We start from the raw sequence: 27,355 nt of genomic DNA on the forward strand, positions 1-27,355 counted from the left end.
TCTTGTATGATCGAGCTCATAAATAATGCTTGTTGAAATCCCGGGATCGGAATGGCATGCGTTTTGTTTCACACTTACTTTTTGTACGCTAAAGGATTTAATTGCTTGCGATATGATTCATGCAAATTTTTAGTTAAATCATTGCGACTTATTAAACGATTGCGTGTTCGCAATAGAATTTTTAGGTTGATATTTTACATGGTTTTCAAAAAGTGACTATTTTTTTACAATGTGACTGTAGACTTCATTAGGATTGTTTGCTAAAACCGTTTAATTACACATTACTATTTGTAAGACAACGACATTAAAGAAAAACTCTAAGATCTAATTTCTCGCCGGCGGCAGTGACACCGCACCCTGTAACCCGAGCCGTCTTGCGCCGCCATTTGCTCGTTAATTAATTACGGACAGATAGCGACATCTACACCGCGACAGCGACACTAACACGATTACACAAACACATTAATTTGTTAGCATTCATTAACGCCCACTAATCAGAGCCGCGTCAAAGGATTTTTAGAGGACAAGTCGGACCCTTACGTATCTCACGGGATAAGGTAGCGGTGTCCGGTAGCCGAGCGGGTGTTAAGGATTATATTACTGTTAATTAATTAGTGATAAAACAAGATTTAGAGTGGCTGTTTATTTCTTGAAATGTTTCGTTAAATTTTAACTTGAAAGTCTCGGTTTAATGTATAAAAACAATCTCCGAGCATAAGCATTATTTAACATATTTAAATTGAGAAAATACCTGTCCAAAATTGCTTCAATTTGAACTTTCTAAGCTCATATCATAATTTAAGGTTGTAATAAACAGGCGCGCAGCCACAGACCGTTCATAAATCTTTAACAACTGCAAATATCTGCTGAGCATGAAACTTTTTAAGCTGAAAATTAATAAAAAGATCTTTGGAACATTATTAGGGGGCAGATGACGGCGAGTAAATCCGGGAGGCGAGCAATATCCCGGCGTCCGGGGATCCTCATGATAAAGTCGTCAGGGTCGTTGTGCTCACGTGCGGCCACGGGGTTGCCGTCATACTGGCACGGCTGGCCGATGGGAACACGATGACTGCCAAATGGTTTATGGATAGAAAATGAGCTGGAGATTGAAGATTACGAGACTACCAACAGAATGAGCACTGGTTTTGATTTCATGAAGTAATTCCTGACTTTGTACACTCGTAATTCGTGACAGCACAGTCTTAACACTAGATCATGAGATAGATTTGTGCGAAAGCTAAATTCAAACTTTCCTTAGGGAAAAACCAACGCTGATATACCCAAAGTCATATCATAATTTGATATTCCAAAGCGCCATAACAAATAAAAGGCTTCATAAAATATGAAGGGTTGCATCGCTGGTGCTTACATTCAATAAAATACCTCGGAATGTTCGACTCGTGTGAACGACAGTACCTGTGAGTGGAAGTTATTGTACTTCCATTCACAGGTACCGTCGCACGGAAAATACATTGTTACAAAATCTTTTCACAAAATTCAACGCGGTCCTGAATAAAAGAAGAATTAGGACCTCAGTAAATAAAACGTAATGTCGACATAAAACTCATTCACTTAATTTCCATTTCCTCATTTGGGCAATAATTATTTTTGCCGACACCATTTTGACCGTGGCGTTCCCCGGGCGGTGGGTGGCGTGACGTCATGATCCGTGTCTAACGCGACCATTACACCTGAGATCCGGCTGGAGCCGGGCGCGCAGCCGGGGCGCGCAGCGTGCGAATGGTTTTATTATCCGCGACGGCTCGCATTACTCTAATCCATCGGATACATAAAGCCCACCTGTGGGAATAACAATCGGCCGAAATTTTTGGATAAACATTTTATTTATAACTATAGCACATTGGTCGTATTTAGAAGTTAACGAAAAGATTCCCATTAAAACAACAAAAAAATAAAATAGTTTATGTGATTGCAGCTGTCGCATAAACTTGAGTAACTCGGGGCCGCAGCCTAACTTATAAAATAAAACGTGTCGCCTCACGAAGTGGATAAGTTTGCAAAATAGTTGCGTAAAGTTAACTGTCAAAGTGAAGGAAACCGGGGATTGTGGCACTCGCAGCATCCGACGGGATGCCTTTCTCTGATACAAACTTGAAAAGTTTTATCATTTCACCGAGATCGTTTAATATTTAACATTCAGAAAGGAATTTCAGATGAAAATATGTAAATTCGTCCGCAAGATAATTTATATTTAACATGCAAAAATATGTCAGAAACTTTGCAACTTAAAGAAAACTTATCTTTCCATAAAAAGTAGCAACAATTTGAACAAAAACAAAAATGTTCTGAGTACGTTGCAAACCACTAAAAAATGCACAAACACTCGACGCAAGTCCTCGCTGCCTCGAGGGCTATGAAAATTTCACGGCGACCGAGAGGTTACAGGTGGCTGGTAAATTCCGGCGCGCCGGTACTACGCGCTGCCCGCCGCGCGCGAGTACGCCAGATATAATGTAATATACTTTGGTATTTGTAACACTTTTGTGTTCGACTGTAGCAATATTTGAGGTTTCTTTGTTTTAACTTTGTCATTTTCGGAGAGGATTGTTATGTGGTTGTATTATCAAGTAAACTGAAATGCTGAATAAAATACATTTTGATCGTGTTCTGATAATAATGTTTTATATGAATACGAGAATTGCGTTTTATTTTGATGTTCTGAGGTTATCTTAGGCCTAAAAATAGCTTTCTAAAGTGGGGAATATTTTGGGTCGTTCACATAAATACTGTGTTGAAACTAATCGTCAGTAAGTAGGTAATACCGGCTCTCCGGGCGTCGCCGGCGCCGCGCGTCGCCCCGGATCACCGCAACCCTCGTCACGCCACCGTCACAGCTATCTATTATATCGCACGGTAACACTAATACTATTGCCCATCTATTTATATCTAGCGGTTATTTGAGTGCTGGCGAAACAGAGTGCAATTAAGAAACGAAGTAATGTCATTGTGCCTTTGATGTATCCAGCGGACATTAATTGTTCAATGATCTTAATTAGGTTGTTTAGTTTACATAGTAAACGATATGAATATTTTTCATAAGCACATTTTCATCTAGTTGGTGCATGTATATGTTACAACACAGAACAAATAACGTTAGTTTGATAATTCTGATGTAAGGTGGTTGTTGATAATAAACTTTTTGCTACGTCATTAACGTGCAGTATCTGTCTGAGGCGCTTTGGGAAATCTGCTAAGTCGCAATATACTTAGGAGATGCATTTTCTTCAGCGCAACGTATCCAGTGAAGTGTTCGAAAAAGGTAACCCCACACTATTTAGTCCCCTTTCCCTTGTCACGTCGAGATTAATCAGAATGACCCTCATCTTAGATAACTCCCTGCAACCCATACCTGATGAATCGGTATGCTGGGTACTGAACACGATTTTTACCTAGCTATTAACTTTTTGGGTGGATTTTACAGTTTATATGATCGAGAATATCACTGAGAATATCATGACATTAGCCAAAACAACTCTTGTCGCGTGTTACTGTAAAAACTTCGCGGATTCCTTCTCGCAAATTATAGATTCGAAACATAATAGAATGTTCGCTGGCTTCTATCCACATTAAGCGATGAAACCCTGTAATGTATTGGTCGTTTGGCACATTCAGTGGCGATGCAAGACGTATTGGCAGTAACTGGCAGTTACTGGCGTGTTATCAGCACGGGCGAGCGCGCTAACGGCGGCGCCCACCCTGCCGCCTGGGCGGACACGCGGAGGTGCCAGAAATTATGCCAGAGATATCACTGTTGTTGCTATGAGGAAAACCGGTGCAATAGCAACAGGAATCTGGCTTCTCTTGTTGATTTTTGTGTTCTAAGAGCTTTTGCACTCTGCTTCTGAAATAAAGTTTGGTGATAATTTGGCATACGTTACCCTAATAATGTATACCTGACATCAGTACATAAATAGAAAAACTTTAACCTTGTGCCAAAACCGACAAATAATAATCCCTTTTCGCTTCTGCCAACTAAGAAGCTTTAAGTTTAAGAAGGATCCCGTGTCCATTTTCCGTTCAAGAGAATGGGTAAGTAGGTTTACTCGAGCATTTCCTTCAGCAACAAACAATATAATAAAGAGTGTGGTGTAACTGCAGCGCTCTTAAGTCAGCTCTCTTTCAGGGAAGGTCGGAAGCGGATCCCGAGCGGATATTGTTACAAGCGCTTTACGAGCGCCGCACTCAACTCGCTGCAGTTATAATAAAACTGGCCGGTATCTTCGCGCTCTGCTCCAGCGGCGGTGGCCAGCAAGACGTGTTATTGCGTGCTAAAGATTTTAATGCCTATAAAGTATTTTACGTGTAGGTGCGGTAAGTAGGCTCAGTTTACTGTGAGTATCACGTTAATAATGGATTCAGGCATACGCTCGCTATTTCACAACTTCATTTAGGATTACGACTCTGTTGGTCTATCATTCCCCAAAACAAGGTCAGTTGTTAATTTTGTTTTCAGGTCACGTAGTAGTTTATAAGATGAAGGTAAATCAAAGTCTGAATGTAAATAGCGTTCTTGACATTGACAACAAAAATCCCGATGGCAAAAAATGTTTCGTCTCATGACACGCTTTTCATTTTAATTTTCTATCATTTTGACCATAATTTGAGTACCCCGCTAGCAAATAATGACGAAAGTATTATATGTAGTGTAAAATATAGTGTATAAATGTATCGTAGGTTGAATATAAAGAACTGCGGTCCGCGTAGTGTTGTTGTGAACATCGGCTTAGTCCGGGGCTACCCTCGGACGTGACCCGCGCCCGATCTTGATTTACACCCACGGGAGCTTTCACAGAGCTTAGGCAGTCATACAGGTGGCATTAAGGTTTAATACTCAAATGTAGCTTTTATGTGAGGCTGGAAAGTCTTGGATTTAAAAATGTGTTCAGTGGCCTCGGTTATATTAACTTGTATGTCTGAACATTGTCAGTAGAGATATAAGTAGATTAAGTAGGATATGGTTCAATAACATTAACAAGTATAAATGTGCATATACATTTTTCTTTTAAATATAAACACCTACAATTTATTTTCATTAAAATCTAGTTCAGTCTTATTTTAAAGATTAATTCTGTAGTTTGAGTGCCCAGTGCAGTTCTTCCTTAGTCTGTGGGTGGACAGGTCAGCCCTCAGCCGGCTGCTGTATTAATGAGGTCTATCTTTCAGCTGCAGGGCTTCCCCCTTTGTACCTGAACTATTGCGGATAACCTAAAATAAAATATAAAAATATCTTGTAATTGTATTTTATAAGAAAATGCTATACAGACTTACAATCATTCACATAATAAAGTAGGAATTATTTAGATAGGTTTATTTCCTAAATGTTTCAGTGGCATTTTATTTTATAGCTAAAAGTACAGTCGTATTGTCATTAATAACTATTTTGCAAAGGACTGGACACTTAGGACTCACACAAGAGTGATAATTCAAGTAGACACCTAGATATATTAATTTTATACTACATATACCTAAATTCTCGGACTTCCTTTACACGCAAACTTTATAAAAACACCTCAACGGTCAATGACCCCGCAACCCTTTAAAAAATCACCATCGGATCCGGATCAGGCCTCAATTTGTAGCGATTCGGTGATTTGTTTGACTCTGACCGGACCAGCCTCCCGGTAGCCGTCCGGGAACCGTACCGGGACCGGCCTGAACCGTATAACTTTTCGTGAAAAATAACGGTAACAAACTTGATTTAGATCGACGGAGGCTGACTTATGTGTGAATGTTAATGTGGACTGGACTTACTTATACTTGTATGCCTTGTTTACTTGAGGGTAGAGCTTCATCCTGTCTTGTGGTAGAGGGTATGAAGACAGTCAGTAAGTCAAGTTTATATACTTTCAGCTTTTCTAAAAGAATGACTTTTACAAAGTTGTTGTGCTCTATCAGCGTCAACTCCACAGCCTCGCAATATTTCCACATTTTCTGTCTCATAGGGTAGCACAATGGGCATTCATGGCTCTTGCTTGTACAAATATTGCGTTAGATTCGCTTCAAGTGTGCACCGGAAGTAGCCGCGCCGGAAGTGGGCCTCTGCCGGACGTACACCTCATTTCCGGTTGTTGTAACAGCTCGGTGGGCGCGTACCATGGTAATACCGTTTTCTTTAGTAGAAACATTTTTAAACGAAAATTGCTTGTTCGTTCATTGTCTTAAGTATAACATTTAACATTTAATAAGTATAGTCATAGATAGCAATTCTCAAAAATATGTCAGAACTAATTATACCTAATTTTCACAGATTTTTAAATAAAAATCTGTTGCTGATTTGTGGAGTATAAACTAAAATATTTCTTCTTGCCTTCAATGAATGCAGTGAACTCTGACATTATCATATCAAACAAAATTGTTAAAATAATTTGGTGACGTAAACATAAGAGTGCTTTTGATATTCCTACCCGGATGCATTGGTATACACCCCAAGGACACCAAGCTATTTCAATAGTCAATAGAAAACTCTACAAATCTTGTAATGTATAGAGCAATACGTGGTAAAGCGTCAGTGAAGAAAGTAATAGTTGAGTTCAATCGCTCGTGAACAGTTAAAAGTTTCGCAGCTCCGGGGTCGTGAGTTAGTGGAGGCGCCCAAGACGTGCGTCTGATGCTCGTGGGGATCGATACATGTATCACTAACATATATATGTTAAATGGGGACTTAGAATATTACTTTGGTATTTGCATTGAGATCTTGATGAGGCTGGCTCAGGAGCGTAGAAAGTTAAAAGAAGAGGAGGCCTATGCCCAGCAGTGGGAGGACAAAGGCTGATGATGATGAAGATAAAAAGATGCTTTGGAATAACAAGTAATGGTTATGACTAATGTAGATTTTATTTAATCGAGTGGCTCACGATGTTGCAGTTACTAAGTATCACAGATGTAAAGAAAAAGATATCACACTCTTATTTAATTTTTCCATCGTTTGAATAGTAACCAGGCTCTAAATTACATTCTCCAGTTATCTTTGCATTATTCAGCATGACAGTAAATAGCTAAACCAGTTTCATCAAGTTTTATCATGTTTTTAGTTCTATCTTAATAACACTAGGTAATGGAGAGACTGGCATTTTCTTCATCACTCCCACATCGCAAGTATTCTCGTAAAATACCATTCGTATAGTAACCGCGTGTCGCCTTCATAACAAACACTACCTACATAATAAAATATCACATTACCAATCATAAATAGCTATATGCAGAGCAGAATAAACACTCAAATACTATACCCACAGTCAATTTCACACCGTCGATAACAAACTTATGAAAAACATAAAACAATAATTTTAAACCTTATTGTGTTGCAATAAGAGCATGTTTGGCGCAAATGTAGCGTTGTTATTGAGTATCGCGCAGTATTTTATCTTGAAGTTTACGATTGGATATAGTGTTACAGAAAAAAGAAGGAAAAGAGGCTGTTCTGTCGTGTGGCGCGAGTTATAAGAGATGCGAGATGAAAGCAATACGGCAAACATTCTGATACTTGAGATGGCTACGTCCAGCGCCCCACGATCCTGCATAATATATTCTTTTGTAACTATGTATGACACTAGCTGTTGCCCGCGGGTCCACGCTCTAAAAATCGAAAATGATGGAATAAAACTGTCCTATGTATTAATGATGGTTACAAACTATCTCTGTACCAAGTTTTATCTAAATCCGTGCAGTAGTTTTCACGTGGAAGAGAAACACACATGCATACGTCCATACATAGAAACTTTCTCGTTCAATATTAGGTATTAGTTTGAATTTGTCAAGTTACAGTCGGAACGCCGCTCGTCCCTCGCAACTCGCCCCCGCCTCACAATTGTTGTCGCAAATCGCTCGACGTGGCTACAAAATTAAAAATAAACCGCTGTTCAACAAGCGGCCGGTATTAGAAAACTTTATCGGCCGTGTTATTGGCGATGTCCAGGTCCGCGCCGAGTATTTTTCGCGCGACTGAATACGATGCAATGCTTCAACGAGAAATATCGAAATGCTGATGTTTTCGTGTTCCCATTAATAGGTACGTTCTTAAATAGTTTCAAGTTATTTTTGAAAAAATATGAGAAACAGCTTTCTGTCTTGAATGCATTAAAAAAAGAAGTTTTATACCTACACTTATTGATATGAATGTCTTACGTGTAATGCACTTCCTTCAATTAATAATTTAATTAGTTATTCTAATTGAGTGTTTGTTATTTTAAACAGGTTATAAGAATTAGCCCACTATTCTCATGCGTGCACGGTATAACTATGTAAGTTGACAAGTATATGTGTCGAATAAAGATAGCGATGTATTTTATATTACAGTGTCCCTCCGCCGCTGTGGCGAACACTATTCCGGCCAATTGAGCGCTAATAAGGAGCACGACACAAGCTAGAGTTTACAACACATTAAAATAAACTTATTAATTTAATAAGTAAAATATATTTTTTTGTGTTCGCTATTCCATTTATTGCACCGTTTGAAAACTTTTTTATTGTAAAACTTCGCAAGGCGATGATAACCATACTTCCTCTTATATTTTTTTAGAATATTTTCCGAGGATCTTTAATTATTGTTTAAGTCGAATAACAACATTTACTGAAGAGTAAGAAAATAATGATCTTTGTCGCACTTGAATGGACTCAAAACAGGAAAAGAAATCGCAAACTTGTTTTGTTTGAGAAAAGATTTACATTACAGCATGTACTGCTGATTAGAATACAAAATATACTCCTTCATTTCCCCATTATTTATCAGTAACTTTGTATCTAAATAAACTTTTATGTAACCTCTGCCTCGTGCCGTGCTCAATTTTATGGACCTGTAAGTAAAACCACGCGTGTGGAAACGATCTCCGTAGCACAGGATACCGTATACTGCGCTATTGAGCTATAAGTTCATTTCGCGCGCAGTTACGGCGAGCACAACGTACATTATAATGAACAGTTTATTTACGCGAGACTATTTGCGAGACAAGGTAGTATTAAATTCTTTGCCAATATCCGAAGAGTGTTTTAAACAGGCATGTTGCTAGGGATATTTTGTTTTTGTTTTAGACTCCATACAGCTTTGTGTTAAAGGTATTTCAATAGCCTATATAGGTAGTGCTAAGCTAGACCCGTCACATGAAGCAATCAATTACTTTCTGAAACTTCAAGTGCTATAAAAATAAAATCGACAGACATTTTCACGTCGAAAATCTCCCCAAAAAATGTCGTCATCCAAGCTTCGTTTTATTCCAATTAAAATATATGGTGGTACTTGTCGGCGCGCAATGGAGTACAAATTAAATAAATGTGGAGTAGCTGACGTTTTGGCGGATTGGATGGGGCGGGCGATGCAACTTGACGCGGCAGGAGAGGCGCGCGGCTCCACTGTCACGGGATACGGGAATATTGACTGATGTTACATAATACTTATTAGGATGAGAAATAAAACCCTCTGGTGATAATTATGAAACATAATTGGAGTTGAAGTGTGAGATGAAAGCTCTTGAGTAAATCAACTTGATGCTGACTTTACCTCGGATACCATATTTCATAGCGATTGCTGGAATATCAAGTTCGCCACTAAATTTCATGACAGTCTCGACAAGACAAGATTTTAGAAATGACGTATCATACTGATCTGATTACATATAAACACAAAATCAGAAACCAGCTCAGAAGTTTTAGCTTCTTCGTGTAAAAGTACAATAGGTAATTGTGTTTTATTGTGACGCACGCAACAGTGTAAACTAGCCCGAACCAAAGCGACCACTTAAGGCGTTTCACTGATTGCTTCATTTTCCCTGAAATATTGGGATAGAGTGCCGAAAGTCTTTTAATATCTGCCGTGGTTTGTTTGTTAAATCATTATTTACATCGCGCTACAGTTTAATTAAAAGGCTTTTTTTTTTCTTTTTCTTTTATTTATTTTCGGGTTCAATGCAAGGAAGCCTACAAACATCTGCAAATTATATTTATCTTATGAAGAAATATGCTTCATATATCGGAGTGGTAAATCTCTATCTATACGATAGTCCCGATTAAATATAAAAGAGTCTTGAACCCTTTTGGTAGTATTCTTTTGTTTTATGATCTCGTGAATTTTGGCCGTGTAACATGATATTAGATAAAAATACCCCATTGCCCAGCGTCGGGTCGATACTTCGATAGTTCAATATTGCTAATGTGTAGGATATATGGTGGCACTTAACCGGCCTGCTGGGGCAATAAAAATAAAATCGCGAACTAACAGCTTCGAGAAAAGATCCCGGATATAAACGGTCGAAACTGGCCGGATAGCCGGGCGGCCGGGTAACGACGACATTATCACCGTATTATACTTATTGTTGTTTATATGTTTATAAATAACTGCCCTATGGTGTCGTGCTTGGTTACGTACTCAGCAAATATGTAGTTAGTTTGATTCTTGTTTTTCGACATTTATTTTCTGCCTGTTTTTCTTATTATAAGCTCTTCATTATTGTGTAGGTACTTTAAAATGTTAACGCAGAGAACATAAATTGATAGGAAACGATATCCGAAACATTTTTTGCTGATCACAAAAAGTTTAATAAAAATAAAACTTTAAAACAAACGTCTCGAGAACAAACAATAATTCTCGAAAACCCATAAACGTCGAGAATGCATTAGGATATCAAGAATAACTTATCTTCGCACGTCACAGATTCGCACTGGCGGCCGCTGGCGCCGTACCCCACGCAACTAAAGTAAAAAAGCCTTTTGACGGGCATCGATAAGAGTGTAGTGTCGCGCTGTGTCGCCGGGGGTACAGCGTGCTCCCGCGCAGAGATGAGCGCAGTTCTCGGAATAGCGGATGTCACAGGTAATAGAATTTGTGAGCTGCTGAGAGGTATACTGTAACGGAGTTTGTAATATTCCAGATAGGAACTTCGTAATCTTTTATTTTTGTTATATAAATAAGTCGATTTAGAGTACTTTAGGAATATTGTAGGTTCTTATTTATTTACGCTTTATAAGTACAGATTTGTCGATAGTCTAAAAGTGGACCTCATGTTAAGTATACGCACATTTTATTAACTCGTTACTCTCATACCAGACAACGGACAGACGAACACTAATAATCCAAATAACAAAATTAGTCAAATCATATATTTGCAGAAGGTATTGACCTTACCTTTAATGAGTACTATTCTAATTTAAGTTTCATAATTAGACTGGAATTTAAAAGTGCAACACACCACCGTTTGAATTTCTTAGAAAGGCTGTTGAAACAAAAGACGACAATTTCTGAGGTATCCATGAGGTGTCACCTTGTATGCGTCACCGCCTGGCTATGGCTCCCGGCTCTCTGATAAGGCTACCAGGAACTACGGAAGCTGCAGGTACAGTGACGACTATGACGAGGCATTGTAATGTTTATTACCAATTTCTAAGATGCCTTGGAGTCATTTACAGGTGCGGTGATGACCTGAATTAATGAAAGATGATATAATCACAAACACTCTCTGTTAGTGTGGAAGATTCCACTGTAACTATTTAAACATCACTATAACATTAACATTATGAAAAAAATTCAGAAAGTCACTTGTGCGTTATATTTAACTTTTGCGCTATGCACCAGTCATTCAGCATTCTTTTATGCCTATATAAACGTATACTGAAGTAACTATAAAAACCAAACTCATTAGTATTCCCCACATCTGGTGTAAAATTAACATGTTTATCATTTAAGAGGCAAATGAATCAATTGCTACAAATTTTGTTCGAAACGAAATAAAAAGTAAAAAGCTTTGGAGGCGACATTTGCGCGCCATGTTGGCGACGTCAAGTGCGTGTGCGCAGGTAGCAGACGCTCTCAGCGGAGCCACTAGTGATGCGAACAGGTTTTATCTGGTATGTATGCATGTTTAAAAATGTATCGACATTTTTAAACGTGCATAGTCTTCTTACTCTCATATATTTCTTGTTTGCATATGAAGCTCTACATGTTTGGCATTCGAATATTAATACAATTCCTATTTATATGCCATGAGTAGGTTTTTCAATACGAAATAATAAATAGGATACCCAATGGCAATATATACCCGAATGGAAAAATCTGTGAAATACTACTAGATCAGTTTATCACCAAATCTGTATTATCGATAAGCCGGTCGCGCATCACTATCCCGATAGTTTTTACCCGTCATATATCAAACACTTGAGATCGTTATCTGGCAGCACTACGCCACTCGAACGTCCCACAGTCTGCGACAAAAAATACACCGATAACACTGATTGAGTGATGCGATTTATTGCCCAAATGTATTAGAAAGTCATGGTTCACGTCTCTCTCACAGTATTTTATCAATCCTAACGGTAAAATGTGGAAGGATGTTTGTTTTTGAATAGTGTCATATCTGTAGGTTAGAGAGAGATTTTGCAGACGCGCAGTGGTAGGTGACGAAGAAATCAAGGGTATTGTAGAAGCCTACATTTCGGCATAGGTTCGCGATGTTGTGTTAGTAGTTACATATTGTAAGGAAATTAAATAATTGCGAATCCCATTAATAATAGTAGTGTGACTGTTAGCCTAATAAGTCAAAGGTTGGAAGTTTAACCCTGTCACGCAGCTATGCTATTTCGAATTAGAGAACATCAGAGGCCTGCGAGCGATTTACGAATTCTGACACCAATTGTCAATTATTCTTACGAAAACAAGCGGACAAAGTAAATAATTTTGTTTGTTTTTGTTATGTATTAGCAAAATTGACACATTTGGTCGATTTTGTGACATAAGATTTAGAGAGATCAAGGAACCCTAAAGCGGTTCCTTGACTTCGATTTTTAGATTTTTATATCAACCTAAATTATTATAAGACTGAACGTATCTCATTTACACATAACTATCAACCGGTCAACCATAGCGGCTCACATGGTACCCTTAATTAATGTTGTATGTAACGCAGTCGCCAAACGGAAACGCCTCGGATCTAAACAAGCTGCACAGAGCCGGCTCTGTTTCCTAGTGCTCTAACATTATACAATAAGTACATTATCAAATGTAGTGAGATGTACTTGAGATGAGCTCGGAGCTCGGCTGGTCACTGGCAAGTAGTGCAGTCTCGAACAAGAGCGCAGTGTGGCTCGCGTTACATGCGCGTGCGAGCTGTGACTCCTATGCATAGGCCGGTTGGAAAGTGAGTTCAGTTACGATAGCTGTATGCATTGTTGAGAAATGACCTGTCTTTTGTATTAGATTTAATTGAAAAAAAAAAATTGCATACCTATATAGCATTGAAAAAAAAACCAATGCGCTATAAATTAATATAGGAGCACAAGTAAACACATATAGTACATACGTTCAAGTTCCAAACGTTTGCAACTTTCTAACTATTTGCATTAAAAACTCGAATCAAAAACTCACACAATCTCTCAACTTTGTCGCCGCGAGATCTAAAATAAAAAGTTATAGAAGTATAATAATAAGTTATACCTCTAAGCGATAAAAATGTGGAGTACTTACAAAGCTTGATGTCTATAAGAAGGTCGTAACTAACAAATGAAAAGGCAGGATATTATTATGAAGTCCTCTTTACTACGGAGGGACGTCGAACAGTCCAGTATGTAATAAAAACTCCTTGCCAATTAAATTCGTCCCGTAAATTTACTCTCATAGTAATAAAATAAAAATGAGGAATTTGTTTGTTCTTGTAGAGCACGATATTTCAACTTTACAAGTAAATGAGGTTGGTACTTCGTTTATTTATAGATACTGAAAAACCGTTTTCTTTCTTGCTATCATTGTATCTATGTAAAATAAAATTTTGAAATTATTTAATAGCCTATTTATATTCTTAAAATATATTATTGAAAGACGGGACTATAGATGCAGGTCGTACACGTGGTTTCGCTCACGGCTGCGCGGGCGCAAGGATCAAGGTATTACGATGATTTAACTGCACTCGCTGCCGATACACTGAAGATTATCTCACGTATGGTGTGTTACCGATATCACTACAATTAAGTCTTCATTTGAGAATGAAATGCTTATTATTTGAAGATGATAATTCAGTATTATTTCAGAGACAGTCGGAGAGTATGTGTATGTGTGTTGTATGTCTTTATTAATATGCTATGTTTTGAGCTCAAGTTGTAAAATACGAGCTATGACAATTATTAAGGAATCTAATGAATGACTTATTTAACGTTCAACTATTATTTTATTCCAGTAATAGCAAAATTGAAATTTTCATTCGTGCATAGTTTTACGATAAAAAACGACCTTAGAAGTTCAACTTAAATATTTAACACTTAATTAACAAAGTTTAGTTCCAATATTTCTCTACAAAGTATTACAATTAAGATCTCCAATCACTCTCAACGTAAACTGTACCTAAAGCCCAAGGAATAAGGTGTTCTTTAAAACGGCATTCTAAACACGTTATGAGGATATAAATTGAAACATTCAATATTTGTTTATAAAGTACTGCAATTAAGGTTGCGAATGTTCCAATGAAAATAGCACCTTAGTGTATTGGCTGAAGCTTGAAAGTTGTGTTTGTTGATATTTATAGAGGGTGTAAAGACAATGTTGCAAAAATTATCAGCGGGGAGTGCGAAGTGGCCACCCAACACGAGGCACCGCGCCACGCAGCAGACAACAGGCAGTAGATCTACTTCGTGCAGTAGCAATGAACAAATGGCACCATGAAGGTTTGAGTAATATTACGCATATAGTATTTTATTTAATCGGAATTCGATAACATTTTGATTTACCCAAAGGCTGTGATATTTTATCTGCCATATTATTTCGAAAAAAAAATCTAACCTAAGAAATAAATATAAAAAAATCACTTTGGTACTGGGTTAACTTCTGAATACTTTGTTACAATTGACTGCTTTGTGTATAGAGGATAGGTAATTGTGGATATTTGTTATATTGGATAATTTTTTAGATTTTATTTTCAGAAAGCTTGTACTAAAAAGTTTTACAAGCAAAAATAAGTTAAGTTATAGGTATTTGTTATAAAATAAGATACTTTCTTAAAACAAAATAATCTAAGTAAACTTACATTTAAATAAAACATTATCTTTTAAATTATAATAAAAACCTAATAGCTCTTAAAGTTTACCAGCAAGTTCCCCAGTCCTACAATTAATCAGGCGCATGTTCCCGCGTCCAGTGCGCGCGCGCCGCTGACAGCGAGATGTGCGCGCCGAACGATTTACTGCCGGCGGTGCGCACGCGCAGCTTCCGTTTCCTGTCCCTATCGCGTCTGTTTATCTATGGCTTGCACTTTGTAGTGCAGTTAGACTTAGTTAAGTGCTCGCTTCATTAGGGTGATCGTTTCGCAGAATGTATTATGTGTTTCCGAAAGCTGGTTTTCTTACTTAGATCAAGGTTAGTTGTTTCGCTTGTATGAGTTTACACCAGTACAGATATGGAAGAAGTATTCACATATTTTTTTTAATACTACATCGCTACATCTTAGTCACACAGTAGTATTGTCGTTAAAAAAAGAGTTTTACAGACAGATTATCTTTTCTCTAGAAGCATAAAAGGTTTTTAAAACACTCACCAGTATTCTCAAACAGCAAGGACGATATAGTCAAGTTATCTGTAACAGAAAACAAAACCAAGCTTAGTTATTATAATATTATAGACAGTATTACAGAGGTTTATTAGATTTGGTAGAGGTAGAATAGCAGTTGTAGACTATACATCTTTACATGACAATGTCAGCACCACTGGTTCACTTCTACAAAAAATAACTCAAACTTAAGCATTAAATCAAAGTACTTGCGAACACTCGGTCTAGTTTGACAATTGTCTTATTCGCAGAGAGTTGTGAACACAAAGCTGCAAACTTGGCCAGCAGCCATTATACACAGGAGGCTGAGCAAACTTTGCGTGTTAATATCCTGCTATACATTACGCATAACATACGAGTACCTAGCAACTTGGTCAACACGGAACTGAGATTAGGATCTAAAAGAAAACCCCAGTTAATTAGCTGAGTAAAACTACAATATTTGTTGAATATTATCAAAATTGTGGGGAAATATCTACGGGGTTCTACAGCCTATACAAGTATGGAATGGGGTAAGTTGAACGGTTATGTGTAATCTAAGTTCTGTCGAACTTAAAGTAAATACATTCGGGAGCGGTCGGAAACTTCGCCACTGGGTCGAGTTCATCTGCATTTGTAAATAAACACATGTCAAATGGAGTTTCGTAGATCGTTATGTTCCTAAAATTGAAATTATATCTAACACTGATATATGTACTTCGAACCTCACTCTAACCTCTTACTATGCAGTAGACGATGCTAAGGTTATATTAAGTCGCATAATTCAGAGGGACGACTAAATCTTAATAAATAAAATTTTCGTGTCACTGTGTACGAAATTTAACTCCTCCGAAAGGGCTCAACCGATTTTTATTAAACTTTGTGTAATTCGTAATTTGTGTAAACTTTGTAATTCGTAAGGTCTGAGAATCGGACAACATCTATTTTTCATCCGTCTTTTTCCCCTAAAGCTCAATTGTATGGCAAAACAACGTTTGTTAGGACGGCTAGTGTACCACATAATATTTCTTTTGTTTTCTTTCCTATAACCACAAGTTATGGCTTCAGTATAGGTACTATCTCTCCAATGACCATGCTGTTCCTCAGGCTAGTCCACGCTAGCATATAATCGTTAAGGTCAATAATTAGCTCTAGCTGTAATTACAAGCGACACTACCCGCTCCGGCTCTAACTGCGAACGCATAATTACCCCGCGCCCGTATTACGGGGTAATTTAAACGGGCCTGCCGCATCGGGGGTTAAGTCGATTATGCTAATGTTACGAACTGGGAAGATACTGTTATATCTTCACGTTTGTAAATAAGCTAATAGGAACCGTCACAGCGCCTTTTGATGTAAATAAGCAATACGATATCTTTCATCTCAGCTCATTAGGGCGCGGGTACCGCCATGTTCAGCTGTGAGGCGCTCCACATTTTGTATCGGTTTCAGAAGTCAATCAATTCGGTGTTTAAAAACTTTTTCATATTACGTCGATACGTCCTATCGATGACACCGATGTCATGTCTCCGGTAAATGAATTTCATGAAGCTCTTTTACCGTAAGAATTTCATAACCTTTCAAGACTCGTTTAAAAATGCTTTGTTGGTCTTGATAAGAAACGCTATCATCCTTTGCCAATTTGTCTTACTCACTCGAGTAAAATAAAAATTAACGAGCACCATTTTTTATATCGGTAAACAAGAAATCGCGAGTTTTGCAGAGGTTACTGTATTCCAGTTGGGGCAAACATCCTATTCATTACTTAAACAGACATTAGAAACAGTTGGTCCCTGTATATATTGTATAACATTCATTCATCGTAAATATTTTAGCTTGAAAAACATTCCGGAGCTCCGTACATCCGGCACAAAGCTGGCAGCTCGGCTGGACCCCGATGATAAGATAAATGGCTCCCATTAACGTCCACCTAATTCTCTCCCCGTAAATATCTAAAAAGGGTCAATGTTAAACTCTAGAGGAAACGCTCAATAACCCTATACATGATTTAAAAAAAAAAACCATCTCGTAGAATCGGGAATCTGATACAAAAAATACACATGGCCGAGCAAAAGCATTTTCATGTGTCAGGGTTTTTATTGAGCACTGATGGCACTTTTTCTAGTGCAAAGTAAAAATGGTAAAATGATTGGTGGGGCCTAAATACTTTAAAAATATCACGCGATCTGACTAAAATATTTCGTTTCTTTTTTGCATGGAACAGGCGCGACGCATTCTGATGCTCGTCAACTCCGTAGAGCGGGGGTCGCGACTGTTTTTCTAGGATGACAGCTTAGATTAGTTAATTACTTAGAACCTATGAAGTATCATGTGGTGACAGCTTGTTTGTAAATAAGCTCTTCGTAAACATTGAATGATGATATCTGTGTGATAATCTTGAGCAATAAATCCATTACTTAGTAGCAAGCAAAGTTATTGTTGTTCCTAATGTCCAAAACTCAAGAAGAACACAACATTCCCAACACACAAAAGGTTCTCACCATAAAACTGTAAAACAATTTCCTCGGATCCCCGAAACCGAGCGGTCCCCAAACAATCGATTGAGAATCGTTGTAAAATTGCTTCCGATTGATGGTATTGCGTGACCAGCATCATTAACTGTTGAACACAACCCGCAATGGACTTGACGTTTGTCCGTACGTACCTACGACTCTATTATATATTTATAAAGACGTGCCCGTCGCAGGGGTGACTATGATATTATATGAATTTCACGATTATTTATTTAGGTTATTTCATTTATATTTCAGTTGAAAGGTAAAACTTGTATTGTTGGACAATGGCTGGCTATTAGGGGGATTTTTCCATTACCGTTACCATTAAGGTCGTTGAACTTTACTAACGACCTTTGAAAGCAGTTTGTTTTACTGGCTTCGATTTAGGAAGTGAGCTCGATACAATTACAAAACTAATGTTAATTGAAAGGGTTTGTTTAGACTTAAAGACTGATATCTGTAAATGACTTCAACACGATAAAACAATTATTTTAATTTCATTTAAAGACCCTGAGCTCTGCCAACCTTCCCGTGGCAAACAGGCGTGATGACAAAAACAAATGTTTCGAAATGGCACAATACCGTTTTAATTACTTTTAGTGAACAAAACAATGAAGCGGCTCGTGTGTGGAGTCCTCTGCTTATGAGAGCCAGCCGAGCGTTAACTCACAAACGGCGCGTTTTCCTCGAGCCTTCCATTTGTGCTTGCTTTATGTCTAGACTTTTGTACAGATAACAAGTTTTCATAATGTAGCCATAAATAAAAATGCATTTATAATTGCTTAGACAGATATTGAGGTTGAAATAATACATTTCTTGGTAGGAACAATATGATGCATCTAACAAAAAGATTCCAAGGGTTTCGTTCAATCGGTAAAAACACGCTGATTAGGGATAGGTTCTATAAATTTAATTAATACCCACTAGTGTCTACTCTTAGAAACTTGATGCAATAACTTTACGTCTGGTCCCCTCAACAGAATTTTTCATTTATAAATAGTCCAGAGTCCAGCTGCTCAAAGGTTGAATCCTTCTAGAAACTTCACTCAATCGATATAACTGCTTAATGAAGCTGTGCTGTACTGTGGTAAATACATAATTCTGTTCAAAATTCCGAAGCTAAACATTCAAAACTACCTGTATAAATACGTCCGAGTCGCTAAAGGATCACTTAATATTCTAATCACATTGTCAAAGTAAAAGCGGCAACTTTGCAGAAGCAATAAGAAGCACAGTTAAATAAAAGCATGAATCGCTAATTTCTAATGCGATTGTGTAGAGAGCTCGCGAAGGGCGCATATGTTCTAGGGATGTAACACGGTTAGAAGATGTCGATGTCGATAAAAACTATAAACGCTAAAGTCTAATACGATTGTACAAAGCGCTGGTTGAGGCCGCCTGTGCTGTGCGTTAGGTGGTAATTTTGAAATATCGATAGTATGTTCATTACGGCTTGTATGAGTTTTATGACAGTGCTTTTCAAACACAATTACATTTGCAGAATTTATCTAAAAAGCCTTCGAGAAATGTTTAGATTTTAAAAGTTATAAGATATAATTACAAATGTAAAAAAATATTTCTGTAATTCTAAAATCTTGAGCTGCCTATTCGCCCCTTTCAAGCTGATGCATCTCTTCTAAAAGACGTACGTTGATGTTAACTATCCAACACTACTATCATGAAACTATTACCTAAATAATACCAATCAACTCCATTACGATGCCACTCCGACAAACAATCAGATCTTATCGAACCAATTTCCACAAGCGACTTTATCGATAATGACTATCGATAAGCGGCACAACCCTATCGCCCCTTCGGTGCTTGTCATTAAGGGTGATCCATCAACGTCCGCCAGGATTTGGGGTGTTCGACGCCTGCGCGGTGCCCTCGAGGAGCTCTCGGGGTGTTAGTGCGGGGGCGGCGGGGGCAACAAACAAAATTAGATATTCGTGCGGTGTCCCCGCAAAGCGGTGCGAGTGCACCCTGATTGATTGCTTTGGTTAACATATACATATACTTTTCATATAGTTTACGTGGCCATGGAAACTCATGAATAAGGTTCTACTCACAATTAAGTAGGTCGACGTACTTTGTATTCTAAATGTTGGGCTTTTACAAAACTTACGTTAGCAACGGATTTATATTCAGCATTCAATATTTTTTTGCTGTGCTAGTCTTTATTCTTAAAACACAGATATAATGAATTCCAGACTTTTTAGTTCACGTAAAAGTCTGCGAACTGAGGAACAGTCTCAAACAATAAGAATGCAATCCTTACAAATGCTACAGTGCGAAGAAACGAGATTTCATATTGAAAAATAATACTTCGTCTGAAATTGGATTCGCTTTTTCAATAGAAACAGCAAATAAAATGAACACTTAAAAGTTCCTCGAAGAAATCTTATCAACGAACGCTTTTATATCAAAACAAAGAATTCTCAACAGAAAACTCTGTTTGTTTTCCAAACTTCGAAATAGTTGGCCACAGTCTGATACTTATAGCATTAATTTATACAAAACTCCAACCAACTTAGTACTCGAAGTAAAAACAAACAGTACAAAAAGCAAAGGAGATCAGCAAATGCTCGGAGAAGAGCAATCGAGAGCAAGTCTCACAACTGGCTTCGTTTGTGAACGAAACAAAGGCAAATGAACTACTTAAGCATTGAAATATTGAGGTGCAACGCGAATTCACAATTTCCAATAACAATGCTGCAATGATTTAATACCCGTCTCGACGAAAAAAGACTAATAAGGACGAAATACGAAGCTGCCAGACAAATACATTTGATCAAAATCATTTTCTCAATTTGACTTTATTAAACGCTGTTACAGACGGTTCTTGAAAAATATTTTCTGAGATGGTATTCACTTTTTAATATAGTGACAGCTGTTACCATGCAATTAATGTAACGCCATAGTGTATGAGCTCTGTTATATTATAATGTACAATTTGTGCACTCATTCTTTCACTGACAAGCATATCGATACGTATAGTAATGTACCAAAGCCAGCGCCCTGAGGCACTCCTCCGTCTGTGCGCGTTCATATCGCTGTACACTTGTCTAATGAAGGCTTTGACGCTTTCCCTAAGGAGCGAAAGACGCGCTACATAATCCCTATTGAGATATATTTTATACTCTAACTCTTAAGTGTTAAGATACATTTTAGATCGTGCTCGACCGTTTGAAATGCGAGCTACGGACCATAGCTGATACTCAGTAATCATGGAAAGCTATCCCTGTTATTTGTTATGGAATTAAATTGTTCTGAACAATTATGTTCGTATTGTATTGATGAAACTTAATTATCTGAATAGAGGACGGTGAGCCGGTGATACTCATCGATATTGCTATAATTAAGTGCCTGTATTTGGTAATTTTATTAATTGATTGGCGTTTGTATTGTATGACAAAGTGATTCGGTAATAGATATTTCTATTTGCTAAATTATACCTATTTGCAATCTGTTACCATATAACTATTTTTATATCAACTAGACGGTTATTTTAAGCTTGATATACAAAAAAACTTAATATAAAAAAAAAATTGTGAGGTTTAAATGAAATAAAAAAATATGTTTAGGAACGGTTTGAGTAATATCGTCTCACTATAAATAATTGTAAAAGGAAATACTACACCACAATCTACTTATTTCTTGTACACGTTTGTAAATTCGTATTAGGTCTTAGTGTCCGTAAATAAGTAAGATAGGTCTAATTTGTTTGCAGTCCGCAGTTTTCGTAGTATTTTCTATTAAAATAACAACCGAAGCAAGCGTACATATCTGTTAAATAAATCTATGTTTATTAAACAAAAATGTTAATACAGCAATCAGAGGAGATTGGACGGTCTCTACGAAATAAGTGGAGAAAAACTTGAGAAAAAAAATGTGGAATTGTTTGTCTCATTTCAATGAGTGTTCTAATTTTTTTGTTTTGTCCCATCGATCCGCGAGTCCGGTCATGCTCGAGTTTCACTGGCGTCGGTCCAATGGAGCCTTCGTGAGGCTGCTGCAGGCTTTCACTCAGCTCACCATACGCTTAGGCTTTATGGTAATATCCTCGAGGCGAAAAATATAATCAATCACCCACGCTTTAAACTGTTTTACATACTGAAGCGATTTTTTTGCAGAAAGTACATAATACATTAATTACTCCACAAATTCTTGAGATCGACATTCGGAAGGTTTCAATAGGTAAATATTTGAGACAGTAAAATATGTTTGTTTATTGCAAGGAAACACGTTTCTGGAGACTAATGAAAGCACACACTGTTTGGGAGTTCTACGATTATGAATATTATAATCTACCTTCAGTAATTTTACTTATTTGAAATTATCTAGTAAAAAAAATGATTTTTTATCACATTTCCTGAAAAAATTAATTTAGTGGAATACACATCTTTTACAAAATAAAATGTGACTTATTCGTTCCAGTTAATGTGAGTCATAAATTTAACATGTCCCAGGATGTTCTAAACATATGTTACCCTAGCTTTCACGTGCCGTGGTTACGCCGCACTACGCCACGCTCTACGAGTCCATTGTGCTACGCCGTAGAGAGCTACGATATATTGCTACGGCGGTAAATCGGTCGAAAATATTTCTGTTTGCGCGTATTGTCCAGTGCGGTTGGGACTTGAATTTCAGAATTTCTGTTCTACATTTCTATTTTTATTTGTCTGTGTAATGTATTGGTTATGGGGATAAAACTTTCCTTCTGCACTTGAATGTCCACGACTTCAATAAGGAGTTATTTGCGTTTTCAAGCTATTTGAATGTTTAGAAGTTAAAGCAGCGCGTGAACTGATTAATAGTTATTATTCGAAAGGTCCTCCTTGTCAAATTGTTTGTAAGATGTATAAGTTTGGATTTTCTAAATAAATAAATATTGTTTTGTGTCTCTAATAGAGTTGATTAGCCCCATGTCTTAGAGTGCCAAAAAGCTAAAGTAATCGAGGTGTTGAGAAAACTTTTACGGAAACGACGATCATGGATGTGTTATTAGTTTTCTTGCTAATTATTTGTAGAATTTCAATCAAGTTAGCTCATTACAAGTTCCTTTATAACACTAAGATTTTCCTAGCCATGGGCAAATACTGTTAGAAATATAACTTTTTCATTAGAAATTTTCATTCCTTAAATGAAGATGAAAAAAGGAAAAGAAAACCTCCCCCAGTCTGTCTTGACACCATAAAACCAATGCCATTAGTTGTCAAAAAAGGTAAAATTCTAACAAAAAGGCCGCGTTTCTTTTAAAATAAAAGGCAAAGACGATTCTTCCACCTGTCGCGTTAACACAAAGCCTGGGGTGTACCGCACGGGAATCGATCGCGCGACCCAGACGCGCGTATTTATTGCAGCTGTCTGCCGCCGACTTGAATGGACGGCGTGGCGATGCGATTAATCGTGTGGCGATGCGTTTAGACGGAGAGGATGGACCTACGAGTGATAAGTTTATGTTATTACGTATATCTTCAACTTTTGTTTCTTTTTTGTAAGAAAGCAATTTCTTTCTATTTTAATACTTGTATGTTCATCATATAGTAAAAGATGGCGGGTCTTTACAGCGTACCTGGTTAAAGAAACTGAAGCCGAAGAGTCAACCTATTTTGCATCAATTTCAAGTCGGAAGGATCACATAAAAATAGGTTTTTAACTCTTAGTAATAATAAATAACATTCGATGACATTGATGTTCCTGAATAAATTAGTTCCTTTTTCTTTAACGAATGATCGATTGTGACCCAATCAAAAAGTTCGGGCTGCTATTACTGTAATCGGGTCTTCAATTAGAAATACAAGCGTACAGGAGTACGCCCACACGCGCCTGCAGCCGGCAGTAAACACAAGATGTAGGTTTACGACAGTCACTTGTCACTAACATCACATCAAATACTAATAAATAGGGGATTTCCTTTAACCGGCGACTCTACACCAGCAGTACGCGTGTGTGTGTGACGACAATCACAACAATTAACGATACGTATGCAATTACTGAATACACTAAACTGTGCAAGGCTCGAAGTAAAACGAACTTTATTACTGTATATGTAAAACACATAATATGTTGTATATCGTTAAATAATGCAGGTAAAAACGCGGCGCTAGTAAATCACGAACGGAGAATAATTTTCCTGGGTAGAGACGGCGTAAATCAAGGAGCCCTCCCTAAGGGGCGAGGTACCTACCTACCTACCTACCCCGCTAGCTCGTGTGCCGGTTGTAATTAATGCATTGTTTCACTTACAGGTTGCTTATTCTGTGTACACCGTGTTAGGAGCTTTCTAATTCGTTTGTGAGCTGCACGTAGGCGCCAGCTTGTTGCGATATTTATTGACGAGTTAGTGAGTGCGCTAGCACTTACTGATACAAATTTGTTTTAGTTCTTCCTTATGAATTGAACCTGGTCTAGTTTGCTGATTGTTTATTTCGATGATTTTTACTTTTTTACATATAACATATAACCCTTGAAATGGAATATTTAATTACCAATGTTTTTTGAAGAATGATAAATTTACCTTGTTGTGAAATCAACCATGAGTTAAATTCCACGCCCACAAGGTTTACATCTAGACATATAAGATTCACTTAATCAAATTTCATGGTGATTTACGTTCAAAAACCACATGTAAAAAGTATGTTCTTGAATTTCCCACAAACCTTTTCCTCTGAATATTCTTTGCTCACATGTTGAGTATATCTTGAGAGTTGGCATTTCGACTTGGGATAAGTGACGAGTGCCACCTCCCGGTGATATTGGCTGCTCTAGTCAAGTGCGCGTGCTAAAATGTTTAGGTAAGCTGTGAGGGAAAAGTAGGTTCTACATACACTTGAGGATAACAAAATATGATAACGCATGAAATATTTAAGGAGATAAATTTAGCTTTTTCGTAGTACATTATATATAAAATAGTAACATTTCTAGTTATATTTCTATATGGTTAAACACAGTGCAATTAATTTGATGAATTTAGTTACGTAGTATTGGTTCCCATTTATATTTCCTCCTCCTCCTGTTTATATTTCCTTTTTCCGGTTTCTTTATACGTGGCCTGCTTACAATCCTCACCATAGATGGCTTTTGCAGCATTAATATCTGATTGTTGAATAGGTTTATCGAGGTTTTTTAACGCAGCTACATGGCGATCATCCTCAAACTTCGCTACTCCTCTTATCAGTTTTCCATAACTTGTCCAGTCGCCAGCTTATCAGTACCCCGGGCGAGCACTACCCCACTACCCCGTTTATCGTAGCCACTGAAACAGAAAGTGACGCGGGTTCATTTTTTAAACGCACCGCAACCAAAAGCCCACTTAAATTATTCACACGCCTTACTCAACGAGGAAGTGGATAAAAAAAGTGAAAACGTGGCATATTTCACCCCCCCCCTGCCCCCCGTACCATGGCACACCCCCCGGCCGGATGACAAACGACTTGACCTAACCCGCCATGCCATGAGGATTATTTTTTAGTAAGGATTATAAGAGCGCCGGTATTTTTCATGATTTCGTGGTGCGGTTAAGTTTAGGGGTTTCCTCGGCGCAACTCTTTTGTTAAATACGCAGATAATAGCGGAGTTAAGCTGAGTTGCTAACTTCCGCAAGTGATAGCTGTGTATAAGCGGCCGAACCCGCGATGATTTAGTAGTCTGGAGAATGCCACTTTTCCGTCGATAACATCAGTACAAGATAGCTTTATTTTTTAGCCGAATGTTGGACGAAAGATAACACAAAATTATTATGCAACCTTTATTTTCGGTATTTTTCGAGTTATTGTTTTTCTAAATGTGTATTTTGTCATCGAGAAATCTTATTGCTAACTTGTGTTTTTCCTACAAGTTACTTTTAGTTGGTAGATAGAGATTTAACTAGCTTTTATAAGTCTGCAAGTCTGCTAAGTCGTAAATCAAAGAGTACGAGGTTCCTAAGCATTATTGCATTTCAAATTGCTGTTTTCCATGTAGTAAACAAGTTAATAAAACAGTGTTAAATAAGTAAGTTAAGTTGTTCTTACTAAGATTACTTTATTTTCTCCAGTATAGAGTAAACATTCCAATAGGAGAGAGGAAAAGTCCTGATAAAATAGCACATTCCCTAAAACTACCTTTGTCGACATTTGTGCGACCTTTTCACAGAAAAACCACATTATGTAAAAATACAAATCATCGGCAGAGCGGAGCGGCTCGAGCGTTCAGGAACGAAGCCTTTCCGTTATTAATGATGTTGTACTAAGTGAAACCCAATGGGCCGAGAGCGGGCCAACTGCAGAAGTATCACTCTACACGGACAGTTACAATTATTTTTTTTGCAAATATCTCTCTATTAAAAACATGTCGTATAAGTATTGATCATCAAATTAGACTAACCTTGCTTCAGTCTATAGCTAATCTTCATTCAGGAATTTTGTATACGTTTCAACTCACTACTTTAATCTCTTAATATCATGTCATTTGTGTTGCAACCAAGCTAATGATCAAGAACTCCATGGTAAATACGGGTGAGTAAGCCGTTGCATAATCTAGTAATAAAGTTGATAATGAAAAACGAAAGAAAACGACGAAAAGTAATATTTCGGCACGTTTCCTGTAAAGTGCTGGATCGCAATAGGCTCCTGACCCGTCTTGCATGACGCGGAGCTCGTTTACAGATCAGCACTTTAAGCATGACGGCGACCTTCTACACAACGAATGCGAGCTTTCCCACGGATTTCCTTACATTTTACATTTTCCCCCAAATGATATTAAATTTTTGCCGTTGCGTGCTAAAAGAAGATTCTAAAGAGACTTTTCTGTAACTATATTTTGGACAACAATTTTCGGAAGAAAATAAATGACCAAGTTGAAATAAAACATAAACAAGAGAAAAAAGGACACATTTGAACATTTATGTGATTACAGACACCCTAACTGAAAAGAAAAACGTAAATACCGAAAAATGTGAACAACTGCTCCGATATTGTTCAAATGAATGATGTCCAAGGACAATGTTCCACCAATAACAAAAAGTGCAACAATCCTCTCACAACGCAATCAAACAAACAATATAAAAACGATAAAACAAAGCTCTGCAACGAAACGCAAATAAAAACAACAACTGTTCGCCGAGAAACAAAACGCGATCAAACAAAACCGAATTGTTCGACACGATCTGTGTGATGACGTCACAGCGTGTAAACATGGCGCTACGTACTGTTCCAAATTTGAAATGGCGCTTTGATAGTTTGTTAGAAGTTGGATTCGGTTCAGAAAGTGTTGTAACTACATAGTTACTATATCAGGCGAATCACAGAATTCTAGTTTAATCTCTTGTGAATTATTAAC

General features: G+C 37.6%; 1 protein-coding gene across 1 annotated transcript in view; it reads right to left on the reverse strand.

Moving 5' to 3' along the window:
• The window catches only part of LOC113498219 (frizzled-2), a 129,382-nt gene that overhangs the window by 96,342 nt on the left and 5,685 nt on the right, over positions 1-27,355 (reverse strand). Inside the window, exon 2 of the mRNA XM_026878166.1 lies at positions 15,525-15,563. The gene's annotated coding sequence lies outside the window, so the exon portion shown is untranslated. The remainder of the gene's footprint in view (positions 1-15,524; positions 15,564-27,355) is intronic.

The sequence above is a fragment of the Trichoplusia ni genome, chromosome 1 (genome assembly GCF_003590095.1).
Source record: "Trichoplusia ni isolate ovarian cell line Hi5 chromosome 1, tn1, whole genome shotgun sequence".
NCBI lineage: Eukaryota > Metazoa > Arthropoda > Insecta > Lepidoptera > Noctuidae > Trichoplusia > Trichoplusia ni.